This window comes from Parus major, unplaced genomic scaffold (genome assembly GCF_001522545.3).
Source record: "Parus major isolate Abel unplaced genomic scaffold, Parus_major1.1 Scaffold432, whole genome shotgun sequence".
Lineage (NCBI taxonomy): Eukaryota > Metazoa > Chordata > Aves > Passeriformes > Paridae > Parus > Parus major.
This window is the reverse complement of record NW_015379337.1, coordinates 2402-13139: the sequence shown is the minus strand read 5'-3', so window position 1 is coordinate 13139 and position 10738 is coordinate 2402. Positions and strand designations below refer to the sequence as shown.

General features: G+C 43.7%; 1 long non-coding RNA gene across 1 annotated transcript; it reads left to right on the top strand.

The window, feature by feature from the left end:
• Nucleotides 1-326: 326 nt before the first annotated feature.
• LOC117243796 lies at nt 327-4931 on the top strand. Its single transcript, XR_004495705.1, has 2 exons — nt 327-1532; nt 1952-4931. It is a non-coding gene; the product is annotated as an uncharacterized LOC117243796 (long non-coding RNA).
• The last annotated feature ends 5807 nt before the right edge of the window (nt 4932-10738 follow it).

The window sequence follows — 10738 nt, the reverse complement described above, 5'->3', positions numbered from 1 at the left end:
AAACTCCATAAATTAACAGGAAGAAACTTCTGTTTCTCTACAAAGACTGGTGAAAAGACTGTAGCAAGAATTGAGACTGTTTTAACCACCTAAGTTCCAAAGTTTTTGTCTTTGTTGTTGTGTGAACAAAGGAATAGTGGGTAGATAGGGGATAAAAAGGTTTTTCTGGAAGTTTATTCTGGTGTTCTTATTATTGTAGTTTGTCAATAAACTTTGTTTATTCCTTTTAAGTTTTATGCCTGTTTTGCCCTTATTCTAATCCATATCTCACAGCAAGAAATAAGTAATTTTCTTAGTTATTGGTTTTAAACCACGACACTGTTAATTGAAAGCTGTTTGGCCTTGGCCATGTGAGAGCAGGCAGTAGGGAGATAAGAGAGAAAAGCCAGGTGCTGATGCAGATAAGGACATGTGCCTGCAAGGGGAGAACTCGTCCTGAGTGGCAGCAGGGAATGACAGACTGATCTGGCCATTGGTGCTGCAAGAGAGGGCAGTGGGGCTCTCGGGGATGCTGCCATGGAAACTCTACACAGGAGTGTTGGAAAACCACTCCTGTTGCCCCAACCCCAGGGAATGAAATGCAGAGGGTGTTTGCACTTCCCTTCCTCCCTGATGGAGAGCACATCATCATGGCACTGCCTAAATCCTGCTTAGCGTGGAGTTGAAATCCTGGCTGCAGTTCTGGCAGCTCGTGCCCAAAGGAACACGGGAGTGGAGCTGCCAGAGGTCGGGGAAGGGCAGAAAGGAAGCTGGGATGGGCTGAGCGAGCTGGGAAAGAGGCAGCGTCAAGGGGGGCCCAGCCAAGGTCTGCAGCACCCTGAGAGGCAGAGAGAGAGGGGGGCAGCACGTGCCTGCCCCTGCAGCTGGAGTCCAGATCTGGTATGAGAAGCAAACCAAGAGAGGCAATGAGTGAGTCTTCTTCTCCCTGTTTTGGCAGCATGAACGGGAATTGTACCAACAGCAGCTGAGATACCTGGAAAAGAAAAAGGAAATAGGTGCACCTGACATCCAAAATTGGAAGAAGATAACCCAGGAATTGGAAGTGGAGAGGGAAGACATGCAAGAAGAGTTGGACCATGGGACTGCTGCTGCCTTGAAGAAGAGAGGAAGAAAAGAAATCAAAGGGACAGAGAATGCTCAACTCCTGAGTGCTGCACTGAGGAAGAGTGAACTGGCCAAAGGGACTCTGAAGAAAAACTCCATAATGCTGCAGAGAAAATCTCCTGACAACTGCATGGGCCAGTCTCATCTCCAGGTAGGCACAAGCATTGACCTTCTGTCCACTCCAGTGTCCCTGAAGGATTCCAGTGATGTTTCCCATAAAGAAGTGGGACTCTATATCCCTGTGAGTCCAGGCCTGCTTGGCCAAAGAATCAGAATTTTTAGGAGAGTGTTCCCATCACACTCTCTTACGTCGCGTGTCCCCAAGTCTGACCAGCAAAATACGTTGGCTTCTCAAAGAGAAGAGGTCTCCAGCAGCTCAGGGGAGCAGCAGTAGCCCTCCTGCTGATTCACAGCCTGTGGAGCAAGGGGTCAGTGGCCCAAATGTGTCCTTTGGAAATCAGAGTTGGGCTCCTCTCTGTTCAGGGCCAGTCTGGGAGCCTGTTCCTTTCCCCTTCCCCGAGGGCAGAGTGTTGCTGAGGGCTGCAGTTGGAGGCCTGTCTCTTATACACATCTAGATGTGTACTGCTGTTGGAACTCACTCTGCTAGACCTGTGGGGGCTGAGGGATGTACATGGGAAGGGTTTGGCAGCCTTGGACTGGACTTGTTGATCATCTGAGCTCTGTTCAGGGCCAGTCTGGGAGCCTGTTCCTTTCCCCTTCCCCGAGGGCAGAGTGTTGCTGAGGGCTGCAGTTGGAGGCTGTGTCTGCCCTGACAGCCGGTACCGTGGGGCTGTGGATGCTGCTGCCAGCGTGGGCTTGTCTGAGCCGGGCCTTGTGCCTCTTTCAGGTGTCCCTGCTGCAGTCACAGCTGGCCCGAGACCGACAGCACCACCTGGAGAGCTGTGCAGGGAGCAGGCACGAGCCACTCCCCTTGAGTCACAGGGAGCAGAAGGGATCTCCTTGCTTCCTAAACTTCTCAGAGAGGAGCCAGAGTGCAGCTGGATGTAGTCTTAGCCTTAGATTTTGTCAATAGTTTATGTTTAAAGGATAGTTAGAGGTTTAAGGGAACCTTTATACAACTGTGTTCCATAGGATGTAGGATGTATTTATAGACAAATAAAGAGTTTGTTATGATCACGATTAAACTAAAAGATCTTTATCAGAATTACTACCCAGTACAGGGTATATAACTATAACTTCCAGTATAATGCATTATAATTGAAGCAACTTTGAAGCAATTCCAACCAGGAAAACCAATTCTTAATTAGTGATTGATCACCCAAACCAATGATCATGGGCAAAGATTTCTCTCAGCCTCAAGGAGTGACACTGAGGGACATGATCACTCCAGGGAGGAATCTGGAGAAGGGAGGCATGTGACATAATCCATTTTGGTGAGGTCAGGAGACTCCTGCCATGTGTGGAGCTTTTTCATTTGTCCTGAGGAAACTGCAACCTGTTTTTTTCTGAGAGTCACAGAATCTCAGGCTGGCTGAGCTTGGAGGCACTTCTGGAGGTCACCTTGGATCATTGTAGAGACAGACACACAACACACACCCACCCCCACACACACACTTGAGTAGAGACAACAGTGGCTCCTCTTTATTACATGATGTTCTCAAGTTTACACCTTTAACAAAGCATGATCTGAAGTCATTAGTTACATTGAAACAGCTCATTATATTCATTGGACAAAGCAATAGCTCATGGTATTTTATTGTTACAAAGCAATTAATGTCAATAATTAATTGGCAAGAGCTTACAACAGATTATTAAGGCACATATGCTCTCCTAAGGCATAACTCTCCCCTAACTGCAAATATCCCTTATGTATCTATTTTATTGGTTTCCATGCTAAAGGACTTGCTTTCTTAAAAATTATAATGGTCATGCATCCCAAGAATTTAAAAAGATTTTTGCTTTGTTTCAGCATTATCAATACATGAGGGCTTTGAAAATGTCTTCTCTATACATCTACTATTAGTGCAGCATTGTATGATATAAGGTGATTGTCAGGTATTACTACTGTAATTACAGTCAATTTCTGCAAAATTAATTTCTTTAAAATTGAATTGAAAGCTCATATGGTTAACCATGCACAAAAAGGGTTGGATGACAGGTTTCTTTTATTCTTTAACCTTTTCTTTCATTTCAGCAGGTTTACTGTGGATTTTGTTCAAGACAGTTTGCAGCAGTCTCCAAGTTAAGATGAAAGAGATCCAAATAACAGAGAGCTGATTAAATTCTAACTGTTAAATATTTTGTTTAAGGGGAGTAAGCTAAAGGCATCCCTCCAGTTTAAAACTGAGGCCCTGGCCATGCCTTGACTTTACCTGGATGGAGAATTTACTGATAAACCCAGATATTTTCTGCATCAGAACAATATTGAGGTCAGTTTGACTTGGCAGTTAGTGTATTAATATAGCAGCTGGATCTTTAGAGTGAACTTGGAAAACTGTTCTCCAGACATGATTTTCCAATCTGTCACTGATTCATCTGCTGTGGCAGACTCTGGGATGTTAGCACATCCAGTAATCCATATTACAGGTTATTTAGATCATTTTAATATAGCATAATATCAATTATGCATCTTCTTAAGTTCTTGATTGCTGTAAAAGTGTTATTTACTATATGTATACATGTGCATGTGTTTTACTTCAATGGTTTTTCATTGTCATAACAAGAAAACAGATATCTTACCTTTGGCTTACAAGAGACGGGGAGAAAACAGAGGCTGTAGAAACTCAGAAGCATGGAAACCCTATGTATTTTGGAGTTTTGAAAAAAAAAAAAGCATAAAAAACTTATATCTGTTGTAAATTTTCTGAACAGTCCTTTTTAAACAGTACTTTTACAGAACCAATTCCATCAATTATCAGGTATTCTTCTAACGGTATTCAAACAAAGCTGAGAGAGAGTTCTTTGGTTCTGGTCAAAGGTTCAGAAGCAGGATAGATTAAAAATCCATTTCAATTAATAGCCTGGAGGAAAGGATATGCTTGTGTATTCACAGGTTCAAAGCAGAAGTAACTTCCTAATGAAGAGCATGGAAACTTATCAGCTGCAGAAACAAGGAAACACTCTGTGTCTCAGACTCCAACAACAGCAGCTTGTAACGTAAGCATAGCAGCTTGTAAGTTATCACAGCTTGCCGATAACTTTTGGCACAACACCGCTCAAAATACCAGTTCTGAAGAGGCAAAACAATTCTTTCAGGACCTTGACCAGTCAATCCAACACATTGTTTAGGAGACTTAATAGGTTCAGCAATTAATTCAGAAAGACCAGAAGCAGTTTTTATAGATCTGTCCTGGGTTGATTATGAAGTTAAATTGTATCCCCATTCGTCCACCTAACCCAGAGACAGGTTTTGTATTCCTAAAATTCCATCTGAGACTAAAAGTGAGTGGGAAAGAAGCACCGAGTCTGTTATCAGAGACTGTACTTGCTCCCCCCGCATCGGGAGTTTTGACTACAGCACAGACAGACAACAAGACACAGATCGCCTTGTCTTTCCAACTAGCCAGAGCAGAGGGATCTTCCTGGACTGTTTTCTTTCCCTTTTTCTGAAACAAATTGAACCTGCTTTGGACTGGGGACTCGGGGGAGCACCGGGAGCTCACACCCGTGGACTACCGGGAGCCCAGCCTGGGCAGCGGCATTTTCCAGCCCCAGAGGGACTGATAACAGAGCAAACACCCACAGGAAAGAGACCCTCTGAAGTTTTTCATCTCTTCAGAGCGGCGAGGGGTTTTGTAACTTGATATCATTCATTTTTTGTGCTGGGTAGTGCTGTGCCTGTGAAATAAACAGGTTTTTTCCACTTCTCTCAGAGCAATCTCTTCCCGAACCGGTTGGGGGGTGGGGGAAAAGGGCCACTTGGGTTTGCTTCCCGGGAGGGGAGCCCCACTGGAGGTTTTCTCCTAAATTTGCCCTAAACCAGGACAAGATCGAAAAGGTAAAAATAACCATTCTAACATATGTAAAGGATCTTCCCACTGATCACTCCATTACACAAGAATTGCAAATGAAGTCATCTTATCAATCAAAACAAATAATCATACTATTTGTACCAGGTCAATGCGAGAGACAAATTTCTCAAGCAAAGCTTTGACAACCAATTCAAGAACAAAAAGGGCTTCTGGGTTCAACTCACCGGTATCAGTAGGGTTTTCTGACCCCTTTAATGTTTCTAAACGTGGTTGCAATTGTGAATTGGTAAGTCCCAATTAAGGTCTTACCCAGTTAATTGATTGCCGGGGCTTTCATTTCTTTATGCGGGAACAGGAATGACACAGCACCAGTATGATGATTGGATCATTCATTTATTCTCTAAGTTTGGGTACATTTATACTGTACACAAATCTATACACACGGGTGTTTCTTCTACAATTGACTGAATGTGTTGCTTGTGGACACTTAATTGCAAAAAGCAAGTAGGGAACAGAGCCTGTGTGAAACTAAGTCACAGTGGCTCCTTACTCAGGCCTGAGAAAACATGAGAAAGAATCCAAACAGTCCTTGGTAAAGGACAACAATCTACAGGTGTTGTTTAGGCAAGGCGTGGTGTTCCACTTAACCAATGATGGTGGACGTGTTGCTTTAGTGGCCAAGGAGAGTTTTATCTCTCAGACCTTCTCGAACATGTGTATAAAAGAAGATTAAGAATAATTAACTTTGCTCTTTTGGAAAATGCAGCTGAGAGAGTCACGTAGGGCTTTGCCGTTCCTAATACAGTGTGACAGCTGTTCACACACCCTTAAAGCATTCTTATTGGATAATTACATTTGCGTATATCGGACCACAACTTGTTCAATTTCTCTATTTCTCATCCTGTTTAGCTCTTTGTGTTCTCTTGCTGACCACGACTGTCCCTTCCCTGTCTGATAACCTTGCCCTTGTTCTTAAGTGTTTCTCTTTATGGTCAAATTTGTTCTAACGCAGCCCAGACTCTTCCGTCTCCCCTTCTTTTCTTAAAAATTTGAGTAACTAAATTGTGCAACATTTGTTGAAGGCCTTGTAACAAACAAGGAAGAATCAGCATAAAACTTAGAAATACAAGCAGTAACATTATTGCCCCCTTGATCAAGGTCTGCCACCAACCCTTTAAAACTAACCTAGCAAGCCAGTCAGAAAAATGATCATGTCTTTCTGTAATGTGCTTCATGTCTTCATGCAGTTGTGATAATTGTTTATAAATACTTTGGGAGTGGTCAGATAAATTAAAACAACACATTCCTCCAAAATCTTCACACCCGCGTCTGTGTGCTGACAACAAAAAACCTATAGCTGCGTGATTTTGAAAGGTAGCATGCCTAATACTATCAATATCAGTTAGCAACTCACTCAATATTTTCAAAATCAAATTAAGCTGTTTTTCTCCGCAACAGGCAAGATGAGCTATATTTTCCACATTTATGGCAGCCATTCCCCCTGGTAAAAGGAAAGATGTTGCAGTGACAGTTGCCAATGATGGTGATTGCACATTATCATTTTAAGTCTCATCAAAATTCCAAACGGATCAACAATGATGACAACTTTGACTGACATTCAATAAATCCTTCATGTGGAGGGCAAATAATGTTAGTCAACCAAGATAGCATGGTCCACCAACAGGTCGTCTTGGAATACTAGGCCATGCTCAATTCCCACAAATCAAAAACATTCCTGGTGGGAGTTCCCACTCTCCTGAAGTGTTTACTGTCAAAACCCCTGTTTTTAATCTGTTTCATGGAGATTGTCCTGTAATATTTTGATAACCTTCAAATAATGTTTTTTCTCCTTACTTTTGTAACCAACTAAACCAAGGATCTCCAAACCAAACTACTCCTGTACCATTACCTGGTTGCCACAGTGGGGTCATACTGCCACAATTAGGCAGAACAGTAACATTAACATCCAAGGTTGGGAAAACACTGGCTAACAAATCCAATTCTTGAAATGGAATAGGATATGATCGGTTCAAATTTTCAATTACTGTTTTCTGCCAGGCTGCATTACGCATAGAGGGCCAAGTCTACCATCCCTTTGGACTTAAGCAGTCATCATTTTTGCTGCTTGTTAAATTTACTTTCTTAGGGTTCCACCAACCAGAAAAGTCTGCTTTGTTCTCCTGAAGTGGAATGCCATTAAGCAAGTTCAAAAAGGGTCATTGGCCTGCTGTAAACTGAGACAAAAATCCTGAATACCAGACTCATTAGCTCAGGCTACATAAATATTCATTTGTGGTTTGTCAAGAAACACCCCTTCACTATACAGACACAATCACCAGAAAATCAATAGTAACATTGCCATGGGCATGCACATCACCATCATCTTTCTGCAGAAGCCCTCGAGGCTGGGCCTCAGCAGGAGGGTGGGGACAGGCCTGAGGTGCCCAGGCTGGGCTGGCTGGGGACAAGGAGGGCAAGGAGGCCCTGCCAGGGCACAGCCACTGGGTGCTGCCAGGGCAGTGGGCAGAGGCAGGGCTGGCAGCCAGCCCGGGCCCCCACGCCTGCCTCGGCCATGGTGCTGAGACCGAGGCTTCCCTGACACAGAGCTCAATGTCTGCACAGCTTCTGCCTCCATGGGGAGGGTGGTGATGTCTCCTCAAGCAGCACTGCTGAGTCGCTGCTGCTGAAGCGGCTCTGGACACCGCAGAAACGGCACCAGAGCGTGCACAGGAACAGCAGCACCCTGAATGTCAGCACCTGCTCAACGAGGTGTCTGCACCAGCCGTGATGCCAAAAGGAGAGATACTGTGGCACCATTGCACATGGTTTGGCAAAAGGCTTCAGCAGAATTGGCCACAATGGCTTTCTCTTGACTTGCCAGCCTCACAGCAATGCTTGGCAGCTGCAGCTGCAGCCTGTGCCCCTGACTGGCTTCAATGGCTGGGCTTGAGGGCAGACTCACCTTCCACAGGCAGGCGTCCCAAGGCAGCAGCATTGGTGCCATCGTGAGAGGGACACAAGCCCTGCGCTGCAGCTGTCGTCCCTCTCCTCCATGCAGGCACCTTAAAGACACGTGCTTGAGCTTCCAAACTAAATCCTGGACTGGCTTGGAACAAAGGAAGAAGCAGCAGGTAATGAAGAAAAGCAGCCGACATTCAAGGCTGGAGGGAGGCACTTTGGATGTCTGCTGAGGTGATGGCCTACTTCACAAGCTCAGGCTTTGCTGCTAGAAGATCCTGCTTTGTTCTTGCTGGAGGCCATCCCCTACCAATGCATGGCCCTCCATTATTCCTGGATCAGTTCTGGTGGACCTGTGACAACAAGTCTGTCCCGTGTGCATGTGAGAGCACAAAAGGGCAGGACATGTTAGCTTCCAGCACTTGTCTTGGCTGGCAGCATCTTCAGAGAGAGACACAGAACAGCTTCTCCTCCCAGAGTTATCCCTAGCCTCTGCACTTCCCCAGGTGTCTGCCTTGATGTTCACTGGGGACCTCCCTATTTGTGGCCGTCCATTGCTGTGCTCAGCAGGCACCCAGTTGTGTTTGTACTTGAGCTGCCACAGGCAGACACACAGCAACTGCAGCACTGAATAGCAGAGGCTGGGCCAATTCTTTTTTTTTCCAGACTGGAAGCACCATCCCTGGCCTGCCCTGCACTTGCTTTGGCCCATGCAAGCCCCGTCCCATTGCCTGGGGCTCGGCTCCCAGCCCTAGCTGAGCTCAGTGCTGGCAGCAGAGTCCTGCTGTGCCAGTGTGTGCCAACCTGGGGGCACAGGGAACAGCCCTCAGGGCCACACTGGAGTGACCCTGCTGCTTTTTTTTCTTCCAGTACTGACCAATATGATGGACATCTATAGATGTTTTATTAACTGTTGTTGATATAATTTTGTAGTGATTTAGATTTGTCAATTTCATTTCCTGGCCAATGCACCAAATAAATGTTGTGGTTTTAAAGCAGTTAACTAAAAAATCACTAGAAAACTTACTTATTTCTTGCTGTGAGATATGGATTAGAACAAGAGCAAAACAGGCTTAAAACTTAAAAGGAATAAAGAAGGTTTATTAACAAAAACTATAAGAATAAGAAAACCAGAATAAAACTTACAGAAAACCCTTTTCTCTCCCACTACCCAACCATTCCCTTGTTCAAATGACAACATAGAGACAAAAAAACTTTGGTGTTTCAAACAGTCTCAATTCTTGCTAGAGTCTTTTTATCAGTCTTTGTAGAGAAACAGAAGTCTTCTTCTGTTAATCTATGGAGTTTCTCACAAGAAAACTATTTCTGTTATAGCTTTCTATTTCTCTGATGCCAGCTGCCCGAAAATCTGTCATCAGTTGTCTCCTCCCATTTCACATCATTCTCAGGAGTGTATGGGTCAAATGAGTCTAGGGATGTCATTTTTAAGGATGAGTTATTCAAAGGCAAAAGTTCTTTTCATCTGTCTCTGTGAGCCTCCCTGGAAACAGAAGTCTGCTCTTTGCCTCTACAAAGCTACAAATCTTTAACTATTACTTCTCTCCCTCTGTTCCAACACCTCACTGTATCACAACTACTTCACATTTTGCTCAAAATCCACACTTTGAACCACTCTATTCCTCCCAATATCCTTCTTCATGAATTAAAGGAGTTTTTTCAGAACACTATTGTCCATCTTCATAGCTTTAACAGAAAAATATTTCAGCTTATTAAAGCATCTCCTTATTCTCTACCTCTTCTGAAGCTTAATTCTTTACTGTCTCTGATAGTTTAAAAAGCCTCTTTACATGTTGATTGCTCTCTTTTTCTCTCTGGAAAAAAGGATTAATCTGCAATTCTCATCTGGGTAATAAAAGGGTTAAAATCTTGCCCAGGCTTTGCAGATGGTTCTGTGATCTCTGCCGGAGCAGTGGCTGTGTTAGCGTCCAGGAACACATAATCACGGAATGATTATATGAAAGTGTTTTATTGAAGAGCTCTGGGTGTCAGGGGTACACATACCCAAATCTGACCTGATTTGGTTTTGAGTTCAACATGTTTTATACTCTATCGTTATACAACTTACATATTAATTATTAAACTTATATTGTTCTATTGTATACATTGATTTTACCCAAGCATGGATTTCTTGTGATCCCCCCCTAGCCCCCTAACATTGTTCTTCATGTTCTCTAAACAATAATTATATCTAATCACATCTAACAATTGTATCATTTATCATATACTGACTACACAGGGTGCGGTTTGACCTGATCTTTAGCAAGCACAAGGCCTAACATTTCCCAGGGCCTACTTTTCCAGGGCTTTCCAGACCTAATTTTCTTTCTAACTCTCCAAATTTTCTAAGATTTTAAGACCTTTTACTATCAGCTGGAGCTGTCTGCGATGGAAGATTCTTCATGGCTGCTCTGGAGAGTGTGGTCATTGTCTCAGCCCACTGCAAGTCAAGAGCTTGTAATAAATTATTGTATGTATTAAAAATTCAGAGAGATATAAATTAAATATGTTTGTAATAATGTGAAATATAAAATGTAAAAAAACCCCGCTCCGGGTCTGGTCGAAATCCCCTTTGGAAAGCAACAGATTGCAACCAACACCCCAAGATAACAAACTCAGGGAAAACCCATCAACTCAGACAAATTGACAGGACGAGGACCATCAAGACAACAATAGAACTGGCTCAGAAAAAATACCTACCTCCGAACCTGAACAACACCCTACAG